This window comes from Aquarana catesbeiana, linkage group LG12 (assembly GCF_042186555.1).
Source record: "Aquarana catesbeiana isolate 2022-GZ linkage group LG12, ASM4218655v1, whole genome shotgun sequence".
Classification (NCBI taxonomy): Eukaryota; Metazoa; Chordata; class Amphibia; order Anura; family Ranidae; genus Aquarana; species Aquarana catesbeiana.
Window position 1 is genome coordinate 95,259,142 of NC_133335.1, and position 25,271 is coordinate 95,284,412.

At 42.8% G+C, this 25,271-nt stretch overlaps 4 non-coding genes across 4 annotated transcripts; 2 read left to right on the top strand and 2 right to left on the bottom strand.

Moving 5' to 3' along the window:
- The first annotated feature begins 1,469 nt into the window (after positions 1-1,469).
- On the top strand, positions 1,470-1,542 carry TRNAR-UCG (transfer RNA arginine (anticodon UCG)). Its single transcript has one exon. It is a non-coding gene; the product is annotated as a tRNA-Arg (tRNA).
- A 788-nt stretch (positions 1,543-2,330) lies between these two features.
- TRNAL-CAA (transfer RNA leucine (anticodon CAA)) lies at positions 2,331-2,440 on the bottom strand. The gene is made up of 2 exons: positions 2,403-2,440; positions 2,331-2,376 (listed from the first exon to the last, which is right to left on the bottom strand). It is a non-coding gene; the product is annotated as a tRNA-Leu (tRNA).
- Positions 2,441-2,715: 275 nt separating this feature from the next.
- TRNAQ-UUG (transfer RNA glutamine (anticodon UUG)) lies at positions 2,716-2,788 on the top strand. The gene has a single exon. It is a non-coding gene; the product is annotated as a tRNA-Gln (tRNA).
- A 9,738-nt stretch (positions 2,789-12,526) lies between these two features.
- TRNAL-CAA (transfer RNA leucine (anticodon CAA)) lies at positions 12,527-12,636 on the bottom strand. Its single transcript has 2 exons — positions 12,599-12,636; positions 12,527-12,572 (listed from the first exon to the last, which is right to left on the bottom strand). It is a non-coding gene; the product is annotated as a tRNA-Leu (tRNA).
- Positions 12,637-25,271: the final 12,635 nt, after the last annotated feature.

Genomic DNA, 25,271 nt, shown 5'->3' on the forward strand with positions numbered 1-25,271 from the left:
ACGGGGAGTATGGACTCTGGGACTCCCCTCAGTTTAATGTTGTTCCTGCGTGACCTGTCTTCTAAATCCGCCATTTTGGCGCGCATCCATGCCTGTTCTTCCTTAACAGTGTCATAAAAATCAATCACTTCATTTACTGTGGAAGTGCAGGCCTGTATTCCCCTCTCAGCATTAGTCATTCTGTCATCTAGCTTGTGAATGTCAGAGGTGACTCTGTGAAACATGGATGAAAGATCATTCATGAGGGAGGACTGCAGGGACAGAAGCATGTCCTTCAGAGTTGTGTCCATGACTGGCTGCCCTGATGTGGGGAAGGAGGCCATGGAGGAGTGCAGGGCCTGGTCTATGGAGAAGGGGATGGGAGCCTGGGCCTCAGTTAGCTGGCGCGGTGTGTGCAGCGGCAGTGTATCTAGCCTCATCCGAGCTTTTGCTGGGCTGCTGGGGAGAGGGTCACACTCTGGGGCTTGGTTCTTGTCAGGATTCGTACCTGTGGAGTGCTGTGTGTCCTGGATGTCATCCGGGAGGTCCGTGTACGATTCGGGCGGCGCGGCCTGGTCGGCGCCATCTTGGGAATCCCAGCCCGCCGGCTTGTAAGCGAATTCCGTCAGTTTTTGGGGCTTGTGCTCCGTAAATCTTTTTCTGGATGGCTGCATCTTTGTCTCCTGAGTGCCTGGAGCGAGGATGGGTGCGGATGGATTCGTGGTTTGGGCAGATTGCGCTGGATTGTGTCCCCTGGCTGCTGAGCTATGCAATTAAGCGTCCATCTTCTGCTTCGGTTGGCCACGCCCCCTGTATTACTGGATTTTCAAGTGTGTGGACACTTATTTGTAATGTTTTACATAACTATACATGCAAAACAGGCCAATGTGAAGAGATCTAGCAAGACTTACTTTTCTGACTAAAGTTGCATGTGAAATAAGAGATTTTACAGCATGGCCTAGCAGAGTTTTCAGAAGAATTTGATCTTTATGAAGGATCTGCAAAGTTTTGGGATTCTTTGTTTTTGTTTTCTTGTCAGTGACATGGTAGCATGAAAACACAATGGAAGTGGTCATTCTAGTTCAAGCTAAATGTGTAAACTTTTTGTCAGAAATTGGATTTGAACCCATGCCTCTATTTGGAGACCAGAACACCCACACAATGTGAAGAAACATTTCTTGAGTCTGGCACCTTAGACCACTCGGCCAACCCGACAAGACGTTTTGATATTTTTGGTTGCCTCTAGATATATCATCTACTCGTGGTACTCTGTTGATCTATTACCACTGTCAAGGAGCTGTATTAACACTCTGCACCTAGGCCCTTTTGCAAATGCACTTCATAAAGCATGACCTTGGCACCAAGTCAAACTTTTCAGATCCTTTCTACCAAATCTGCTTGAGCAAAGCAAGTAGAAGAAGATGTCCCAGGTGATCTTCAAGTATTTGGCTGATTCGCACACCACAAACAAAAATGGTGGCCCGGTGGCAGACTGTGTGGTCTAATGGATAAGGCGTCTGACTTCGGATCAGAAGATTGAGGGTTCGAGTCCCTTTGTGGTCGTTTTCTATGCTGCTTTCCAGTTTGTGGTCGTTTTCTATGCTGCTTTCCAGTTCCTGTGATCTTTACTTGCAAATTCTTGCTCCTTTTAAATTAAATCGCAACTTTACCCATAACAACTTGCTTCTAGCTAAAGGCTGCTATTTTGCTGAAGCCCAGAGCCCCCAAACAGCAGTAAATCATAAAGTGGAGCTAAACCAATTGATTTAACAGTTTCAAAAAACAGAATCCTGAAATCCCGGGATTGATAACTGTCACATTTGCTTGTGTTCTCAACCAAACTGTCAAACTAACAAATGGCTGGTGTCATAACTGATCACATGTGCAGCACCATGGCCGTTGCAGTTTAAACAGAAGCAGCTTCATTGGCTGTAAAGGATAGGAGGGTTTAACTGAGCTTTAAGGCTGTCAATGGATGAGCCTCCCCAAACTCAGCAGTGCCCAAATATGCGTAAAATGGGAGAGCAACTAAGTATGTGCAGAGCAGGGTGAAACAGTGTATTACTGGATTTTCAAGTGTATGGACACTTATTTGTAATGTTTTACATAACTATACATGCAAAACAGGCCAATGTGAAGAGATCTAGCAAGACTTACTTTTCTGACTAAAGTTGCACGTGAAATAAGAGATTTTACAGCATGGCCTAGCAGAGTTTTCAGAAGAATTTAATCTTTATGAAGGATCTGCAACGTTTTGGGATTCTTTGTTTTTGTTTTCTTGTCAGTGACATGGTAGCATGAAAACACAGTGGAAGTGGTCATTCTAGTTCAAGCTAAATGTGTAAACTTTTTGTCAGAGGTGGGATTTGAACCCACGCCTCCATTTGGAGACCAGAACACCCACACAATGTGAAGAAACATTTCTTGAGTCTGGCGCCTTAGACCACTTGGCCATCCTGACAAGACGCTTTGATGTATTTGGTTGCCTCTAGAAATATCATCTACTCGTGGTACTCTGTTGATCTATTACCACTGTCAAGGAGCTGTATTAACACTCTGCACCTAGGCCCTTTTGCAAATGCACTTCATAAAGCATGACCTTGGCACCAAGTCAAACTTTTCAGATCCTTTCTACCAAATCTGCTTGAGCAAAGCAAGTAGAAGAAGATGTCCCAGGTGATCTTCAAGTGTTTGGCTGATCCGCACACCACAAACAAAAATGGTGGCCCTGAAGCAGACTGCGTGGCCTAATGGATAAGGCATCTGACTTTGGATCAGAAGATTGAGGGTTCGAGTCCCTTTGTGGTCGTTTTCTATGCTGCTTTCCAGTTCCTGTGACCTTTACTTGCAAATTCTTGCTCCTTTTAAATTAAATCGCAACTTTACCCATAACAACTTGCTTCTTGCTAAAGGCTGCTATTTTGCTGAAGCCCAGAGCCCCCAAACAGCAGTAAATCATAAAGTGGAGCTAAACCAATTGATTTAACAGTTTCAAAAAACAGTTAGAATCCTGAAATCCCGGGATTGATAACTGTCACATTTGCTTGTGTTCTCAACCAAACTGTCAAACCATCAAATGGATGGTGTCATAACTGATCACATGTGCAGCACCATGGCCATTGCAGTTTAAACAGAAGCAGCTTCATTGGCTGTAAAGGATAGGAGGGTTTAATTGAGCTTTAAGGCTGTCAATAGATGAGCCTCCCCAAACTCAGCAGTGCTCAAATATGCGTAAAATGGGAGAGCAACTAAGTATGTGCAGAGCAGGTGAAACAGTGTATTACTGGATTTTCAAGTGTATGGACACTTATTTGTAATGTTTTACATAACTATACATGCAAAACAGGCCAATGTGGGGGCGTGGTCTAGCGCGCAAGCCGGATGGACGTGTGAGCCCGGAGCTCCGGCGGGATAAGGGACAATAGCGGCCCAAAACGATCATCCGAAGCAAACCAGCACCAGATCTGGCAGAGGGCAAGGCTGGGTGACCCTACGACTATGCCTGGGAAGCGGAGAAAGGACAGAAAGGTCCAACGCCTCACGGACTTTTATCCCCCAAATGGCAGAACAGAGGAGCAAGATGGCGCCGAGGCCTACTCCACAACAACGGCTCCTGCACAACACAGATCATCCCAAGGTAATCGATCTCACAATAACAGCTCCCCAAAAGATAAAATGCAGAATCCATCCATCCCATCCACTTGTAGCCCAGCCAAAACGAAACCTAGGCTGGATGCTGGCGGATTCCATGACACAGGGAGCCCGGTCTCAGATTTTGGGGAGGACACCAGAGAACTCCCAGAATCGATCGAATCCTTCCCCACACAAAACCAACCTGTGATAGACACAGTATTGAAAGAGATGCTACTATCTCTGAGAAGCACTTTGCAGTCTGACATGGCAGGTTATATGCACCGCATGAATAAAGACATACAAGATGTGGGAAACAGGGTGAGCCACATAGGAACCAAAATGGGGGAATATGCTTCCACTATCAATGACCTAGTTGACGCCCAGGAGGACACTGAGGCAGACAATGAATGGATCAAGGCAAAGCTGGCAGACATGGAGGACAGATCTAGAAGGAACAATCTAAAAATCAGGGGGATCCCTGAATCAGTGCAACAACAAGATCTGGGCCTGTATGCTGCCACTTTGTTTAAAGCGCTCGTACCAAGCCTTACGGACTTAGATATAACCATCGATAGAATTCACCGTCTGCCTAAGCCACCCCATCTGCCAGATCTGATACCTAGAGATGTGATACTCAGGCTGCATTTCTTTCACGTAAAGGAGCAACTGATGTTCACAATGAGAAAACAAGAGCAGATTCCACCACAATACCATAATCTGCAATTTTTTGCAGATTTGTCACAATTTACCCTGCAAAAACGCAAAAACCTGAACACAGTGACAAAGGTTCTACGCAACCACAAAATTGTGTACAGATGGGGGTATCCCACAAAGATAAATATCACTAAGGGTAACCGCACCTATACAGTGACATCTCTGGAGAAAGGCATCAATCTCCTGAAAGAATGGGGTATCCTTCCTGACCCCCCAGAAGAAAATGCGGACACTAGCACTCCGCGCCATGTGTCACAAGAATGGAAAAAAATTACGGCGAAAAATGCCACCTCTCACTCTTAAATAATAAAGGATGTTCTCCAATCACTCCTTTAGTCCCTGACTAACGAAGCTCGCAAAATTGAACTTTCCCCCCAGTTACATTTAACAGCAAAATGCTGTTCCAGGGTATCCTATACCCCCCATATATGTTGCACCTATTGTGCTATACCAAAGTTGAAAGTTAACGATTTTTTGTTTTTTTTTCTACTTATATTTTCTACCTTTTCTATACTCCTGCCGTTACCTCTGGGATATGAACAACAACGCTTCACTCTAGAGTACACCTCTTCAACACAAGGAAAAATAACAGAAACTACTCCAGCAAGATTCAGCTCGACTTGGACCTCCAAGAACAGTCAACCTCGTTTGCACCAAATGACAACCCATCCTTTGACCCGTACAAGTAAGTCTACACTATCACATGGAGTTATAACCGCACCAAACATAGATGGACTAAACACCAGAATTAAGATGAAGGTCTTAATTATAAAGGAATCAAGATAATGGTAATAAGTACTTGTGCGCACACCAAAGAATAATAAAAAAGCCAACAATAAAAATGACCTTAAAAAACGTCGAATAAGAACAGAATAGCAGCCACACATAATAGTGTTCACACACCTAAAAACAATTACTTAAGAAGGGATAAATCTGCGGCGCTAATCTAAATAAATAAATTCCTGAGATGCAAAAAATGTTTGAAAGAAGCCAATAAAGACTCAAAGACTGACCGAGGTTAAAAGGTGCATAAATATCTAATATTAGTATAAAAATAACCACTAAGTGCCAAAGCCAAATAAGTAAGCACCAATAATGTAAATCAAGATCGTCAAGGAGCAGAACAAAACGACCCCAGATAAGAATGTTCGCACACCTACAAAGGATAAGGGAGGTGTAACTATGACGCTAAATCAATGAGTGTATTCCTGGGATACCAAAGGAGAACAAACCATATACATCCAGAGGAAAAACAGCCTGTAGGAAGATGCAGGTAACGATTTAAAAAATCCCTATGATACGTGAAAAACAAATAATACCTTAACGGGAATAAGCTATGTAACAAAGGAACTAATAACCACACCAGGAAAAAATCCAAGTAAGGATCTAGTTCATGTAAATTAATATTCCACCATTTTTGTGCAACCAAGAATTATAGCAAATCAATGTTGCAACAAAAAGTGCAGCTAATAGAGGGGACTAAATAATTGAGATCCAGATAACTAATGACCTATTATAGACCTAAATTATAAGAAGCAAAAAAATAAAACTCGTGACTATAACAACACAATAATCCTCAAAGAATAAGTGCAAGCAATAATTCTAAAAAAATATGTGCAAGTGATATTTCAGTGCTATAATTCTTGGTTGCACAAAAATGGTGGAATATTAATTTACATGAACTAGATCCTTACTTGAATTTTTTCCTGATGTGGTTATTAGTTCCTTTGTTACATAGCTTATTCCCGTTAAGGTATTATTTGTTTTTCACGTATCATAGGGATTTTTTAAATCGTTACCTGCATCTTCCTACAGGCTGTTTTTCCTCTGGATGTATATGGTTTGTTCTCCTTTGGTATCCCAGGAATACACTCATTGATTTAGCGTCATAGTTACACCTCCCTTATCCTTTGTAGGTGTGCGAACATTCTTATCTGGGGTCGTTTTGTTCTGCTCCTTGACGATCTTGATTTACATTATTGGTGCTTAATTATAAAGCTTATCTCATTTAAAATCCATGCCTATTAACATAATCTCCATAAACGCTAAGGGGCTCAATCACCCCATGAAACGCAAATCATTGTGGCAAGAAGCATTGACACACCAGGGAGACATAATTTGCGCTCAAGAAACTCACTTTTGTAACCAAGCTCCACCAAAATGTACCCACAAAAGCTTCCCATATGTTTTTACTGCCAACGCAGATTCTAAAACTAAAGGAGTATTAATAGCCATAAAAGACTCTGTAGCTTTCACTCTCCACCAGGAAATCCGTGACCCACTGGGCAGATACCTAATTTTGATATGCGAACTGAACTCTTCAAAATATACACTAGTAACAGCCTACTCTCCTAATAAGCATCAAATAGACTTCTTTAATAAGCTATTGAGAAAAATCAGGAGGTGTCAAAGAGGACCGTTGATACTCTGTGGAGATTTTAATGCTACTCCGGACCCATCATTAGACTCTACATCTAAATCCACACGCTATTCTCCTACATTATCAACCTCCCTCAACAAATATAATCTCTATGATGCGTGGCGCTGCTTCCACGCCAACGAAAGAGACTTTACTTTTTTTTCTGCAGCGCATAAAGTATATACAAGAATTGATCTATTCATGGTAGACCAACCTATACTATTGGAAACTAAAGCTGTATCCATCAACACAATAACGTGGTCGGACCACGCATCTATAGTACTAACACTATCAGATTCGACTTCTCCTAGACCCAACCCAATTTGGAGAATCAACACCTACTTGCTACAGCAACAAGACTTCAAACAACAAATTAACAACCACTTAACCAATTTTTTTGATGACAATAAGGACTCAGTACAAAGCCCTTTTACATTATGGAATGCCCATAAGGCATTTATACGTGGCATTTTTATTCAACTAAGTGCAAGGGCGAAGAGGCAGAGGCAGCAACGACTGACTGAATTGTTAAAACACATTTCTGATTTAGAAATCAGAAATAAACAAAAATATTCCCAAAAAATTACGCAAAAATTGACACAAATAAGATCTGAACTAAAAATTTATCTGCTAGAAAATTTTGAGAAAGCCACAAAAAGACTTAAAATGAATTATTATGTGAATGGAAACAAGGCAGGAAAACTTTTATCACAGAATATCCAAGGCCATAGATATAAATCAAGAATACCATTTATTATACATCCATCCACCAATCAAAAAGAATACCACCCACAAAAAATTGCAGACGCTTTTAGCCACTACTACAGGTCCCTTTATAATTTGAGAGATGACCCTTCCACCATTCAACCTACCCCTGACGCAATTAATGACTTTTTAAGTAAATTATCCATACCTAAATTATCTCCACACCAAATCCAAGCTCTCAATCAACCATTCACCGATGCAGAAATTCATAAAGCTATAGACACACTCCCTACGAATAAATCCCCAGGACCGGACGGTTTTTGTGGAGAATACTACAGAGAATTTAAGACTATACTGACCCCCTTCTTGACACATGTATTTAGCTCAGCAGCTGCCTCTGCCTCTTTCCCACCAGAAATGCTAGAAGCTTTAGTTGTGGCTCTGCCAAAGCCAGGAAAAGAGCCCATCTCTCCCTCAAATTTTAGACCGATATCTTTACTAAACATAGATCTTAAACTGTATGCCAAAATTATAGCACTACGCCTTGTTGACATTATGCCCAACCTGATCAAGCAGGATTTACAAAAAATAGACAAACCTCGGACGCGACGAGACGCATGATTAATATCATCCATATGGCGGGGGTATCTCGGAGGCCTTCTCTGCTCCTAGCATTGGATGCGGAGAAGGCCTTTGACCGTATTCATTGGCTATATCTAACCAAAGTATTAGAATCATTCGGTTTTGCAGGACCTATTCTATCTGCCATCTTAGCAGTATATATACTATACTCTAGGCCATCTGCCAAGGTCTATATTTCTGGAACTATATCAAAACCCTTTAGCATATCCAATGGTACAAGGCAAGGGTGCCCATTGTCCCCTCTAATTTTTAATTTACTAATGGAGGCCTTGGCCATATATATAAGAAATCACCCAAAAATAAAAGGATTCCCTGTTGGTAGGGATACTCCTTCTATAAGTCTATTCGCAGATGACATTATTATGATTTTGACTGAGGTGGGCTCTTCTCTTAAAGCGGCACATGAAGCACTACGTTTATTTAACACAATTTCTTATTATAAAGTTAATGAAAACAAATCATATATTTTAGGTTTAGGGATAGACAGTACTACTAGCAACAAACTTAAATCACAATTTCCATATAGATGGACTACGGAAGGAATAAAATACCTAGGCATAACACTCACAGATGATACCAAAAAAACGGCGGAAACAAATTATACCCAATTCTTACTTAGTTTAAATCAAAAATTACAAACAATAAATAAAGTAGAATTCACTACTTGGGCGGAACAGTGGTGCAGTGGTTAGCACTCTCACCTAGCAGTAAAAAGGGTCGCTGGTTCAAATCCCAACCACGACACTACCTGCCTGGAGTTTGCATGTTCTCCCTGTGCCTGCGTGGGTTTCCTCCGGGTACTCCGGTTTCCTCCCACACTCCAAAGACATGCTGGTAGGTTAATTGGCTTCTGTCCAAAAATTGGCCCTAGTATATGAATGGGGACCTTTGATTGAGGGTAGGGACTGATGTGATTGTGCGATGTACAGGGTTAGGAACAAGGGTCAGGGTTGTAGACACACACTCACTCAGGTTGAACTGGATGGACTGGTGTCTTTATTCAACCTTACTAACTATGTAACTATGTAACACATGGTCGGGCCGCCTCGCGGCTTTTAAAATGATGATACTCCCTCAATTCATTTATATATTCAGAGCCATACCAATACCAATTCCAGACAGCTTCTTTATCAGAGCACAATCCATGATTAATGGGTTTCTCTGGCAGGGAAAAAAGTCTAAATGTGCATTCCATAAACTTATCAAATCCAGAGGAGCAGGGGGAGTAGGGCATGTCCTGCTGAAGGACTACTATCTTGCGGCAATTTTGGCCCAACTTAAATATTGGTTTCCGGGGAATCATACCCCAAGATGGCAAGAATTAGAATCCTTCCAATCCCCTAACCATAGTTTATACAACCTCCTATTGGCCTGCACTATGATGCTGCAATCCTCCACCAAACTTTCGCCCACAATGAAGGCATCTATAAACACATGGAAAGTATTCCTAAACACTCCCGTCACTGGCTATCCTCTAAAAACCATTGCCCTCCCCATCACCAGTTTACAACTGTTGATACCCAATGTCAACATTAAACATTGGGAATCCAAAGGCCTAAAAACAGTCGAAGATCTCTATATAGGACCCACAATAAAGACCTTCTGAGCACTTCAAATAGAGCATAACTTAGACTCTAAAGAATACTACACGTATTTACAGGTATCACATTTATTATCATCGGTTAACAATAATCACATAAACATTATTTGGAAGGCATACTTATACTTCTCAAATCCCACGACCTCTATCAAAGGTATCTCCCTATTTTATAACCTTTTAAACCAGAAATCAATATTTAACAAGACACCCTCTATGAGAACCTGGGAAATTGATTTTAATGTATCCTATACCTTAGAACAATGGAAACAAGCAATATCATCCATATACAAGGCCTCCAGGAGTGTTAATATGTGGGAATTTTACCAAAAACTACTCTTGAGATGGTACTTAACTCCTACACGATTAGCAGGGTTCAACCCACAAATATCGCCACTATGTTGGAGGAATTGTGGTCAGAGAGGTTCTATCATTCATATCTTCTGGTCATGCCCACGATTAAAAACCTATTGGACCAATATATTCCATTTCATTAAACAAATCACTAAAACCCAAATATATAATACGTCCAATATGGCTATCCTGTCCTTGGGAATAGATATGGTACCCCACTCCATGAGACAAATAGTTACCCAGATTCTTACTAGTGCTCGCCTCGAAATAACGAGACGATGGTTAAAAACCGAAACACCAATTCTTAATGATGTGATCAAAACCACCAATCTCCATATATCATACGAACTTATGTTTGCCGCTTCACAAGGCACTTACACAACTAAAAGTCAGATTTGGAAACCATGGACAGATTGGCACCATACAATCTGTACCAAATGAAGACATGTCTACCTCACAGATATACACTAGATATCCCTTTACCCTTTTACTCGGTTCATTTAGTTTATAATTTTTATGGCAGTTCCTTTCAGTATATCCATCTACTTACTATATCTTTATATAAATACTGTTCTACATGAAGACGAATTGTAACACCACCCTGAAACACAATCTTAGTTTATAAGCAGTAGAGACAGAATGAAACTATTAGATGTGCGTCTGTCGACCGGGGCACAGAAAGTTCCCATAGGGGTGCTGGGAAGACAGGATGCACACTTGGAAATCTAACGATATTACATATGTCTTGTTACCTTCTATAAATATATAAACTCACGAAGATGATGTTCTCGAAGTAACGTTTTCATAATAGAGCAATTATAAAAAGTACTATATATAAGATTTCTATGTACACGGCTATTTTCTGAATAATATTTCTTTCTTTCTGTACTATCTGTTATTGAAAATTCAATAAAAATCTATTGAAACAAGAAAATAAAACAAGCCAATGTGAAGAGATCTAGCAAGACTTACTTTTCTGACTAAAGTTGCACGTGAAATAAGAGATTTTACAGCAAGGCCTAGCAGAGTTTTCAGAAGAATTTGATCTTTATGAAGGATCTGCAAAGTTTTGGGATTATTCGTTTTTGTTTTCTTTCTCTGGTAGCATGAAAACACAGTGGAAGTGGTCATTCTAGTTCAAGCTAAATGTGTAAACTTTCTGTCAGAAGTGGGATTTGAACCCACGCCTCCATTTGGAGATCAGAACACCCACACAATGTGAAGAAACATGCCTTGAATCTTGCACCTTAGACCACTCGGCCATCCTGACAAAACGCTTTGATGTTTTCGGTTTCCTCTAGAAATATCATCTACTCTTAGTACTCTGTTGATCTATTACCACTGTCAAGGAGCTGTATTGACACTCTGCACCTAGGCCCTTTTGCAAATGCACGTCATAAAGCATGACCTTGGCACCAAGTCAAACTTTTCAGATCCTTTCTACCAAATCTGCTTGAGCAAAGCAAGTAGAAGAAAATGTCCCAGGTGATCTTCAAGTGTTTGGCTGATCCGCACACCACAAACAAAAATGGTGGCCCTATGGCAGACTGCGTGGCCTAATGGATAAGGCGTCTGACTTCAGATCAGAAAATTGAGGGTTTGAGCCCCTTCATGGTCGTTTTCTATGTTGGTTTCCAGTTTCTGTGACCTTTGCTTGCAAATTCTTGCTCCTTTTAAATTAAATCGCAACTTTACCCATAACAACTTTTGCAAATGTACTTCATAAAGCATGACCTTGGCACCAAGTCAAACTTTTCAGATCCTTTCTACCAAATCTGCTTGAGCAAAGCAAGTAGAAAAAGATGTCCCAGGTGATCTTCTTGCTAAAGGCTGCTATTTTGCTGAAGCCCAGAGCCCCCAAACAGCAGTAAATCATAAAGTGGAGCTAAACCAATTGATTTAACAGTTTCAAAAAACAGTTAGAATCCTGAAATCCCGGGATTGATAACTGTCACATTTGCTTGTGCTCTCAACCAAACTGTCAAACCATCAAATGGCTGGTGTCATAACTGATCACATGTGCAGCACCATGGCCGTTGCAGTTTAAACAGAAGCAGCTTCATTGGCTGTAAAGGATAGGAGGTTTTAATTGAGCTTTAAGGCTGTCAATAGATGAGCCTCCCCAAACTCAGCAGTGCCCAAATATGCGTAAAATGGGAGAGCAACTAAGTATGTGCAGAGCAGGGTGAAACAGTGTATTACTGGATTTTCAAGTGTATGGACACTTATTTGTAATGTTTTACATAACTATACATGCAAAACAGGCCAATGTGAAGAGATCTAGCAAGACTTACTTTTCTGACTAAAGTTGCACGTGAAATAAGAGATTTTAACAGAATGGCCTAGCAGAGTTTTCAGAAGAATTTGATCTTTATGAAGGATCTGCAAAGTTTTGGGATTATTTGTTTTTGTGTCAGTGACATGGTAGCATGAAAACACAGTGGAAGTGGTCATTCTAGTTCAAGCTAAATGTGTAAACTTTTTGTCAGAAGTGGGATTTGAACCCACGCCTCCATTCAGAGGCCAGAACACCCACACAATGTGAAGAAACATTTCTTGAGTCTGGCGCCTTAGACCACTTGGCCATCCTGACAAAACGTGTTGATGTTTTTGGTTGCCTCTAGAAATATCATCTACTCGTGGTACTCTGTTGATCTATTACCACTGTCAAGTAGCTGTATTAACACTCTGCACCTAGGCCCTTTTGCAAATGCACTTCATAAAGCATGACCTTGGCACCAAGTCAAACTTTTCAGATCCTTTCTACCAAATCTTCTTGAGCAAAGCAAGTAGAAGAAGATGTCCCAGGTGATCTTCAAGTGTTTGGCTGATCCGCACACCACAAACAAAAATGGTGGCCCTCTTGTAGACTGTGTGGCCTAATGGATAAGGCGTCTGACTTCGGATCAGAAGATTGGGGGTTTGAGTCCCTTTGTGGTCCTTTTCTATGCTGCTTTCCAGTTCCTGTGACCTTTCCTTGCAAATTCTTGCTCCTTTTAAATTAAATCGCAACTTTACCCATAACAACTTGCTTCTTGCTAAAGGCTGCTATTTTGCTGAAGCCCAGAGCCCCCAAACAGCAGTAAATCATAAAGTGGAGCTAAACCAATTGATTTAACAGTTTCAAAGAACAGTTAGAATCCTGAAATCCCGGGATTGATAACTGTCACATTTGCTTGTTTTCTCAACCAAACTGTCAAACCATCAAATGGCTGGTGTCATAACTGATCACATGTGCAGCACCATGGCCGTTGCAGTTTAAACAGAAGCAGCTTCATTGGCTGTAAAGGATAGGAGGGTTTAATTGAGCTTTAAGGCTGTCAATAGATGAGCCTCTCCAAACTCAGCAGTGCCCAAATATGCGTAAAATGGGAGAGCAACTGAGTATGTGCAGAGCAGGGTGAAACAGTGTATTACTGGATTTTCAAGTGTATGGACACTTATTTGTAATGTTTTACATAACTATACATGCAAAACAGGCCAATGTGAAGAGATCTAGCAAGACTTACTTTTCTGACTAAAGTTGCATGTGAAATAAGAGATTTTACAGCATGGCCTAGCAGAGTTTTCAGAAGAATTTGATCTTGATGAAGGATCTGCAAAGTTTTGGGATTATTTGTTTTTGTTTTTTTGTCAGTGACATGGTAGCATGAAAACACAGTGGAAGTGGTCATTCTAGTTCAAGCTAAATGTGTACATTTTTTGTCAGAAGTGGGATTTGAACCCACATCTCCATTTGGAGACCAGAACACCCACTCAATGTGAAGAAACATCTCTTGAGTCTGGCACCTTGGACCACCCGACCATCATGACAAGACATTTTGTTGTTTCTGTTTGCCTCTAGAAATATTCTACTCGCAGTACTCTGTTGTTCTATTTCCACTGTCAAGGAGCTGTATTAACACTCTGCACCTAGGCCCTTTTGCAAATGCACTTCATAAAGCATGACCTTGGCACCAAATCAAATTTTTCAGATCCTTTCTACCAAATCTGCTTGAGCAAAGCTAGTAGAAGATGTCCCAGGTGATCTTCAAGTGTTTGGCTGATCCACACACCACAAACAAAAATGGTGGCCCAGCAGCAGACTGCATGGTCTAATGGATGCGGTGTCCAACTTCAGTTTAGAAGATTGAGGGTTTGAGTCCCTTTGTGGTCATTTTCTATGCTGCTTTCCAGTTCCTGTGACCTTTACTTGCAAATTCTTGCTCTGTTTAACTTAAAGCGCAACTTTACCCATAACAACTTGCTTCTTACTGAAGGCTGCTATTTTGCTGAAGCCCAGAGCCCCCAAACAGCAGTAAATCATAAAATGGAGCTAAACCAATTGATTCAACAGTTTCAAAAAACAGTTAGAATCCTGAAATCCTGGGATTGATAACTGTCACATTTTCTTGTGTTCTCAACCAAACTGTCAAACCATCAAATGGCTAGTTTCATAACTGATCACATGTGCAGCACCATGGCCGTTGCAGTTTAAACAGAAGCAGCTTCATTGGCTGTAAAGGATAGGAGGGTTTAACCACTTCAGCCCTGAAAGGATTTACCCCCTTCCTGACCAGAGCACTTTTTACAATTTGGCATTGTGTCGCTTTAACTGCTAATTGCCCGGTCATGCTATGCTGTACCCAAACGAAATTTGCGTCCTTTTCTTCCCACAAATAGAGCTTTCTTTTGATGTTATTTGATCACCTGTGCGGTTTTATTTTTTGCGCTATAAACGGAAAAAGACCGAAAATTTAGAAAAAAAATGACATTTTCTACTTTTTGTTATAAAAAAAATCCAATAAACTAAATTTTAGTCATACATTAAGGCCAAAATGTATTCGGCCACATGTCTTTGGTAAAAAAAATGTCAATAAGCTTATATTTATTGGTTTGCGCAAAAGTTATAGCGTCTACAAACTAGGGTACATTTTCTGGAATTTACACAGCTTTTAGTTTATGACTGCCTATGTCATTTCTTGAGGTGCTAAAATGGCAGGGTAGTACACCCCCCCCAACTGACCCCATTTTGGAAAGTAGACACCCCAAGGAAATTGCTAAGAGGCATGTTGAGCCCAGTGAATATTATTTTTTTTTTGTCCCAAGTGATTGAATAATGACAAAAAAAAAAAAAATTACAAAAAGTTGTCACTAAATGATATATTGCTCACACAGGCCATGGGAATATGTGGAATTGCACCCCAAAATACATTTAGCTGCTTCTCCTGAGTATGGGAATACCACATGTGTGGGACTTTTTGGGAGCCTAACCGCGTACGGGGCCCCGAAAACCAATCTCCGCCTTCAGGATTTCTAAGGGTGTAAATTTTTGATTTCACTCTTCACTGCCTATCACAGTTTCGGAGGCCATGGAATGCCCAGGTTGCACAAAACCCCCCCAAATTACCCAATTTTGGAAAGTAGACACCCCAAGCTATTTGCTGAAAGGCATGGTGAGTATTTTGCAGCTCTCATTTGTTTTTGAAAATGAAGAAAGACAAGAAAAATTTTTTTTCAATTTTCAAAATTTTGTGACAAAAAGTGAATAAATAGGGTCATTTGGGGGGGTTTGTGCCACCTGGGTATTCCATGGCCTCCAAAACTATGATAGGCAGTGAAGAGTGAAATCAAAAATTTACGCCCTTAGAAAGCCTGAAGGCGGTGCTTGGTTTTCGGGGTCCTGTGCGCGGCTAGGCTCCCAAAAAGTCTCACACATGTGGTGTCCCCATACTCAGGAGAAGCAACAAAATGTATTTTGGGGTGTAATTTCACATATTCCCATGGCATGTTTGAGCAATATATCATTTAGTGACAACTTTGCGCAAAAAAAAAAAAAAAATATTTGTCTTTTTCCCGTAACTTGTGTCACAATATAAAATATTCCATGGACTCGACATGCCTCTCAGCAAATAGCTTGGGGTGTCTACTTTCCAAAATGGGGTCATTTGGGGGGTTTTGAACTGTCCTGGCATTTTATGCACAACATTTAGAAGCTTATGTCACACACCACCCACTCTTCTTACCATTTGAAGACAAAGCCCTTTCTGACACTTTTTGTTTACATGAAAAAATTCTTTTTTTTTGCAAGAAAATTACTTTGAACCCACAAACATTATATATTTTTTTAAAGCAAATGTCCTACAGATTGAAATGGTGGGTGGTTCATTTTTTTTTTCACACAGTATTTGCGCATCGATTTTTCAAACGCCTTTTTTGGGGAAAAAACACACTTTTTTAAATTTTAATGCACTAAAACACACTATATTGCCCAAATGTTTGATGAAATAAAAAAGATGATCTTAGGCCGAGTACATGGATACCAAACATGACATGCTTTAAAATTGCGCACAAACGTGCAGTGGCAACAAAATAAATATTTTTTTAAAAGCCTTTAAAAGCCTTTACAGTTACCACTTTAGATTTACAGAGGAGGTCTACTGCTAAAATGACTGCCCTCGATCTGACCTTCGCGGTGATACCTCACATGCATGGTGCAATTGCTGTTTACATTTGACGCCAGACCGACGCTTGCATTCGCCTTAGCGCGAGAGCAGGGGGGGGACAGGGGTGCTTTTTTTTTTTTTTTTCCTTTTTTTTTTTTTCTTTTTTATCTTATTTTTAAACTGTTCCTTTCATATTTTTTTTTAATCATTTTTATTGTTATCTCAGGGAATGTAATGATAGCAATAGGTAGTGACGGGTACTCTTTTTTGAAAAAATTGGGGTTTATTAGACCCTAGATCTCTCCTCTGCCCTCAAAGCATCTGAATACACCAAGATCGGTGTGATAAAACGGAAAATTGTATACTCACCTTTCTGTAATTTTCCTTTCCTGACGCCTCTCCATGGCAGCACACACTGGGTTGTGACTCCGCCACCACAACCTGACAGGATTGGTTAGCTATAAATTTGAAGGGGAGACACCCCGCTGCATTCTCTGTAAATATATCACCATAAAACGGGGTGGGAATTTGTGTGCTGCCATGGAGAGGCATCAGGAAAGGAAAATTGCGGAAAGGTGAGTATACAATTTTCCATTTTTCTGACGCCTCCATGGCAGCACACACTGGGAAATAACTCCCCAGTCGGGAGGGTGCAAGAAAATAATATTTATTCCTTATAATGCGGAAGAATTGGCTCTAACAACGGATCTACCGAAGTCTGCCATAGCCAAGTGAGCAGAATCCACTCTATAGTGAGAAATGAAAGTGTGTCTGGAGGACCAAGTTGCTGCTTTGCAAATCATCTCCGGTGAAACCCTGCAATACGCTGCCCACTGCCCTGGTCGAGTGAGCCCTGATGCCTTCGGGAATTGCCAGATGATGCATGGAGTATGCCTTCTTGATGGACTTGACTAACCAGGAGGCGATAGTACGTGAAGTAGCTGCTTGACCTCGTCTGTTTCCATGTGGAATGACCATGAGAGCATCCGTCTTCCTAAAAGGATTTGTAGCCGCCAGGTAACTAATGATGGTTGTTTTAACATCCAGGGGATGAGGTTCACCTTGATCATTTGTAAAGGATGGTAAGACAATGTCCTGGTTGCAGTGAAAGGAAGTTGCTGCCTTCGGGATGAAGTGGTCTGAAGGTCTTAGTACTACTTTATCAGAAAAGAATACTAAGTAAGGTTCTGATGCCATCAGTGCTTGGATTTCAGATACCCTCTTTGCTGACGTAATTGCAATGAGAAAAGACAGTTTTAGAGTCAGATCCCACAGAGAGATTGATTCAGATGGAGTAAAAGGAGGATTGGTGAAGGCATTGAGAACTACTGAGAGATCCCATGATGGAAAAGCTGGTTTCTTGAGAGGTTTGATTTTCAGACAGGCTCTCAGGAATTGGATTACCAGCGGATGTAATGCCCATCTAGTGCCTGTTTTGGCCGACAAGGCGGATACTTGTACCTTAAGGGTATTTGAACTTAGACCTTTGTTGATTCCTGACTGGAGGAACTCTAGGATTTGAGAGGGTTCTAGAGCAATAGGATCCCATCCCTTCTACTGTGCCATGGTAAAGAATTTGTTCCAAATTCTTGTATAGGTGGTGTTGGTGGTACTTTTCCTGGCTTGCATCAGAGTTGATATTACTTCCTGTGAGCAGCCTTGTTCCCTTAACCTAACCCTTTCAACTTCCATGCCATCAGATGCAACTTCTCTGGAGCTGGGTGTAGAAATTGGCCTTGAAATAGCAAATCAGAGTTACCGGAAGAAGGATTGAAGGTTGAAGGCTGAGCTGCAATAGGGTTGTGAACCATGGTCTTCTCGGCCTAAGAGGAATTACCGCGATTACCGTGGCTGAAGATCTCTGAAGCCTGGACAGGAACCTCGCAATTAAAGGAGTTGGCAGGAATATGTACCCCAACTTGAAGTTCCATGGGTAAATCAGACAATCTATCCCTTCGGCGAAGGGAACGATGCTCTGGACAGAAACCTCCGACACTTCGTATTCGCAGGTGTGGCTGCTAAGTCGATCTCTGGCATTCCCCATGTCTCCATAAGAAGAGAAAAGGTCTGGAGACTCGGGGACCATTCATTGTTCGAAAGAGTCTCTCGACTCAGGTAATTGGCTAACATGTTCTGTGCTGCAGGAACATATATTGCTTTTAAGTCTGCTAGGTGTGCCTGTGCCCATTCCAAGATAGGACGGACTTCCTCCATCAGTGTGAGACTCTTGGTACCCCCTTGCCTCTGGATGTAGGACACTGCCACCTTGTTGTCCATCCGGATAAGCACGTTCTTCCCTCTGAGGACTGGTGCAAATGCCATGAGGGCCTGGAAGGCTGACCTAAGTTCCAGTATATTTGATACTATATCCTGGGCCTGGAACTGCCATCGGCCCTGTGCTGCTTGATCTTGACAGTGAGCTCCCCAGCCGCTCTGACAGGCATCCAGAGTGACTATTATTGGATCTGGGGGAACTATCAGCTTGTGTTTCCTGAGGTTAGTCAAGTGTGTCCACCACCACACCGATTGTTTCATTGGTCTGGAGATGGTAATGGTCTGATGCATCGATACTCCATCCCACTGCCTCAGAAAGGAGTTTTGCAGGACTCTCATGTGCCATTGTGACCACTGCACCATGGGCAGGGTTGCCTCGCTGATAGTAATATCCACATCTTCTGTACTAGAGGCTGAATCTTCTCCTGAGGGAGTTGTACCCTGTTCAATTTGGTGTTCAGATCCACTCCCAGGAATACCATATTTTGTGTGGGTTGTAGACTGCTCTTTTCCCAGTTGACTAGCCAACCGAAGTCCTGGAGAATCGTGAGTAAGATCCTCTGATGACACAGCAAAGTTTCTTGATCTTCTGCCAGGAGTAGGATGTCATCCAAATAATGGTGGACTTGCAGACCCTTTTCCCTGAGGAATGCAACCAGGGGTAGGAGGACCTTGGTGAATGTCCTGGGAGCTGACGAGATGCCGAAAGGAAGGCACTGGAATTGGAAGTGGCTTTTGTTGATGGCAAATCGGAGGAATTTTTGAAAGGCGGGATGAATTGGAATATGTAGGTAAGCGTCCTATAAATCTACTGAGAGCATCCAGTCGCCCAGGTTCACTGCCAGAAGTATGGACTGCAGGCTCTCCATTTTGAAAGCCTCTATTTTTATGTTCCTGTTGAGATTTTTTAAATCCAATAGAGGGCGTAAGTCTCCGGTCTTCTTCTTTACCAAAAATAGTGGGGAATAGAACCCCCTCCCCTTTTGATCTGATGGAACCTCCAGGATTGCCCCTTTCTCCTTCAATTCCACTATATATTTTAATAGTAACTTCCTCTTGATTAGTGAAGATGGCAGTCTTGTTGATTGGAAGTGATTTCTCGGAAGTTTGCCCATAAACTTCCACTTGTGTCCAAATTTGATTGTGGAAAGAGTCCACTGGTCCTTTATATGGCTTGACCAAATCTGTACGAAGTCCTTGAGTCTGGCGCCCACCTGTGCTGGGTGGGCAGGCGAACCTTCAAAAGGACTTCTGCAGCTCCCCTGCCGGGTTAGGCTTGGACCTCTGCATCCTTAGGAAGGAAGGTCTTGTGTTTTTCCAGTCTCTTCTAAACTCCCTACCGGGACGGTAGGATCTAGCTTCCTTATATTTCTCAGGAAGGTTGCGCCTGAAGGACGGACCCTTTTGGACCTTGGGTCTCCTGTCTGAGGGAATTAATCCTGACTTCCCTCCTGTTACCTTCGAGATAGCGGTGTCCAATTTGGACCCGAACAGGTTTGAGCCATCGTATGGAATTCTGCACCAGTTTGTTTTAGATGCAGTATCGGCCATCCATGGTTTCAGTCACAGGGCCCTTCTTGCCGTGACTGAGGCTAGCATTGATCTTGCCGAGGATCTTATAATATTCACTGAAGCTTCTGCCATGAAGTCGCCTGCCAACTTGATCTCCTGAAGAGAAGATATTATTTTGTCTACTTCAGTACCGTCTTGAAGATCCTTCTCCAGCCGGGTTGCCCAACCTGATATGGCTTTAGCCACTGCTGCTGTGGTAATTGCTGGTCTGCAAGCGCCCCCAGCAGTGGAATATGCTTTCTTTAATTCCAGATCCAATTTCCGATCCAGAACATCCCGAAAGGAAACCGCGTCTTCAATAGGCAGAGTGACATGCCGTGCAAGACGCATCAAGGAGGAGTCAACTACTGGGGCGTTCATCAATGAATTGACTTTTGACTCCTTCAGAGGATACATCTTTGTCAGTCTGTTGGTGAGACTGGCCCGCTTATCAGATCTTTCCCACTCATCTTTAATTAGATCCTCCAGTTCACCTATAAAAGGGAAATTCTCTGGTTCTTTTTTTAAATTTGGGAAATATTTCCGAACTTTCTGCGGTTCCACTTTATCTTCTTCCCAGCCTATCGCTTCTTTAACTGACTTTGCGAAAGGCTGTACAAGGGAGAAATCAAAACCTGCTGACATGTCCTGATCCTCATCTCCTGAGGAGTGTTCTGATGCCTGGGGCTGATGGTCGTCCGCTACCGATGTGCTTGGCGTAGGGCTATCCATTAGTGGTGCCGTTGTCTCCCTTATGGATTCCCGCATTCTCTTATGAGCGCCGTAGCCACTCTAGCGTCTAGTTCTTTGTCCTTTGCTGCTTCATTGAAGCAGGATCTGCAGACTAGTTTATCTGGCAAGGCCGGCGCGCCGCATACCCAGCGAGCGTTTGCTGCAGGACGGGTGTGGCGGCTCTGGCGGTGTGATGAAGGTGACCGTCTGCGGTGTGACCGACTATGATGGGAGCAGCTGCGTCGTGAGCGGCTGTGACGTGAGCGGCTATGTCTTCGGTGGCGGGAAGAAGATCTTGAACGGCTTCTGTGAGATTTCTTGCTTGACGCATGATTTGATCTCCCTTCACGCCTGGAACTTGCGGCTCTTGACCTGGTAGGGCTGCCAAAAACGCAGCGTTATTGGTTCGGCTCTCTTTTTCTCTCCCCTTCTTCAATACTTACCAATGACGGATGGCCACTTACCTCATTTGCTGATGGTGGTCTGTGTGGGTCTCCATAGTGATAGTGACAGGAAGTCTGAAGAGTAATAAGAAAAAATAAATATATATATAGATATATATATCTATATATATATAGATATATATATCTATATATATATATAGATATATATATATATCTATATATATATATATATTTTTTTTTTTTTTAATTCCCTTTCTTTTTTTTTTTTAAAAGGCACTAGACAGTCTAGTTCAACTTGATCCAACTTACCTGGGCTTGCTGAGTTGTTTTCTGGAAAAGCAGAGCAACACACGGCAAAATCCAGCTCTTTACCTCGCTCTGAGCACAATTGCAGAGCAGAGGAGGAGCGTCGGCGGCCATGACGGTTCCACAGCGGTGGACAGCAAGTGCCAGCAATCCCCCTAAGCAGGGGAAAAAACTTATGTTAACAGAAAAAAGGTACAGGCAAAGAAGAAAGGAGACCACTGCAGTATATGAAGCTTCTTTAAAGCTTACTGTGCCAGATGTCCAGACGCCCCCTGAGACCACCAGACCAGGGGTTCCCTCCATAGAAGCTCCTTTAGAGACTGTACAGGAGGGACTTCCAAACAGGAGAGGCTTGAACCTGCTGGGGCGAGTGCGGTAAGAGGCTTTTTCTTTAATCTTGATAACAGGAGCAAGCTTGCTTATCCCAATCTGTCAGGTGAGGATAAAAAAGATAATGCAGCGGGGTGTCTCCCCTTCAAATTTATAGCTAACCAATCCTGTCAGGTTGTGGGGGCGGAGTCACAACCCAGTGTGTGCTGCCATGGAGGCGTCAGGAAAATGCTTTCCCAATTTCCCAATGGCGCTGCTTACATCCGGCGAAATCTAAGTCATGAAATGCCCGTAGCTTCCGGTTTCTTAGGCCATAGAGATGTTTGGAGCCTCTCTGATCAGCTCTATGGTCAGCTGGCTGAATCACCGGCTGCATTCTCAGGTTCCCTGTTGAGACAGGAGAGCCAGAGAAAAACACGGAAGACAGTGGGGGGCATTCCCTCCCACTGCTTGTAAAAGCAGTCTAGAGGCTAATTAGCCGCTAGGATTGCTTTTACATGAAAGCCGACCGCTGGCTGAAAAGAATGATGCCAAGATGATACCTAAACCTGCAGGCATCATTCTGGTATAACCACTCAAAATCATGAATTGAACCTGAAGACAAAAAAAGGCTAACAATAAAACACAGTAAACAGTAAAGTATAAAAAATTGCATACCTGAAAAGCAAACATGATAAAACATAATAACAATAAAACATTGCAGAATAGAATACAGTAAAAAAGAGCAGAACAATAGAGAGAGAATAGAGAGAGAGAGAACAATGAAACAACTATTTTTTTTTTATTTTATATTTTTTTTGCGTTTTTTTTTTTTTACACTTTTTTTGTAACTGTAACTTTTATAACGGTAACCGGTTCCAGGTTCGGGTCTCTCAAAATGCGATGGCATCTTAGGAGACCCTGTGAAAGTGTGTCTAGTCTGTGCAATGCTGTACCCTACGCTAATACTCATCTATAGTATGGTAGCGTTCAAAACATTCACCAATGCAAAGACCAGGATTGTCAGGACAGGAGGGACAATAATAGCGGGTGTCATGCCTATATCTGCGCTTGCTGCAGACACGACATCTTTTTTGGGGGGGTTCGTTTGGTAGGGGTACTCGGGAGGACATAAAAATGCCTCTCATGCAGCCGACTGCATTTGGTTGGGGATGCAAATGGGGGAAGCATGGGTGCTGCAGAAGTGGTGGGTTCCCAATTAGGATTGGCGAATGCAGCAGGAAGGGCACTATGGGCACGACGGGACTGTGTTCATCTTCTTGCTGGCAGCGGGACACTACTTATGCTTGCCACCTCGCCAGCTTGAACTGCATTTATGGGACTCGCCACGTCACCAAGTGTTACTGCAGTGCTGGTTTGACGACGACCGGGGTGTACTAGGCTGCTGGTGCTTGCCAGTTCACCAAAACGCTACCAAAAAAACTGTTAGCGATCGCAGGGATCAGGCCTGACTCTGCGAACGCTGCAGTAATGTGTTTAGTGTTTTGTAAGTGACAGTGATCGATCGATACTGCGGAGGGGCAAAACGCAGGTGCTAGCAGGTATCTGGGCTGATACTGCGTTTTTGGGAACCCTAAACTGCTGGGGACGCTAGTATAGATCTGATCGGATCAGATATTGATCTGTTCAGATACTATACCACTAAGGGAGGTGTACGGTGCGTGCGTGGGTGTTAGCGGCACTGGCGCTAACCTGACGCTGCTTGGGGCTAGTGCTTGCCAGTTCACCAAAACGCTACCAAAAAACTGTTAGCGATCGCAGGGATCAGGCCTGACTCTGCGAACGCTGCAGTAATGTGTTTAGTGTTTTGTAAGTGACAGTGATCGATCGATACTGCACTTGGGTGGGTTGGGCTGGGCCGGGCGGAGGGGCAAAACGCAGGTGCTAGCAGGTATCTGGGCTGATCCCACTAACACTGTGTTTTTGGGAACCCTAAACTGCTGGGGACGCTAGTATAGATCTGATCGGATCAGATATTGATCCGTTCAGATACTATACCACTAAGGGAGGTGTACGGTGTGTGCGTGGGTGTTAGCGGTACTGGCGCTAATCTGACGCTGCCTGGGGCAACGCATATCAGCGCCGGGCGATCAGGGGGCTAAACCTTTATTAGGTAATAAACGGCGGGTGCCCTGACACTATAAAAAATAAACGAACTAATCAGCGTCACCCGTAACGGTTATACGGTGATCACTGGTGAAAGGGTTAACTAGGGGGCAATCAAGGGGTTAAAACATGTATTAGATGGTATATGGGGGTCCCTGTCGCTATAAAACGCTGACGGCGAACCTAAATATTTACCTCAATAACTAGCGTCACCAGTGACACTAATACAGCGATCAGAAAAATGATCGCATAGCAACACTGGGGAATGGGGGGTGTTCAAGGGGTTAAAACTTTATTAGGGAGGGTTAGGGGGTATCCTAGACCTAAAGGGGGCTAATACTAACTGCCCTACCACACTAACTGTCACAAACTGACACCATGCAGTAATCAGAAAAAAAAACTGCTTGGTGTCAGTGTGACGGGGGGAGGGGTGATTGGGGGATGATCGGGGGGGATCGGGGGTGTATTGTGTGCCTGGCATGTTCTACTGTGTGTGTGTGTGTTGTGCACTCACAGTGAAGTCTTCTCTCCTCGGCACCGGAACGGAAAATACAGAGCCGAGGAGAGATGACATAATTTCCTTTGCTGCTGTTTAGCATACAGCAGCAGAGGAAGAACCTGATTAGCTGGGAGCGATCGCGAGGGGGGCCACGAATGGATGGTCTCCCCCTCGCCTCTCATCGCTCCCAGACACAAGCCGACCGCCTCGGGCACCGGGGGGGGGTCCAATTGTGATACGTGATTCTGCCTGCCCGTGCCATTCTGCCGCAGTATATCTGCGTGAGGCAGTCAGCAAGTGGTTAATTGAGCTTTAAGGCTGTCAATAGATGAGCCTCACCAAGCTCTGCAGTGCCGAAATATGCGTAAAATGGGAGAGCAACTGAGTATGTGCAGAGCAGGGTGAAACAGTGTATTACTGGATTTTCAAGTGTATGGACACTTATTTGTAATGTTTTACATAACTATACATGCAAAACAGTGTGACAAGACATTTTGGTATTTCTGGTTGCCTCTAGAAATATCATCTACTCGTGGTACTCTGTTGATCTATTACCACTGTCAAGGAGCTGTATTAACACTCTGCACCTAGGCCCTTTTGC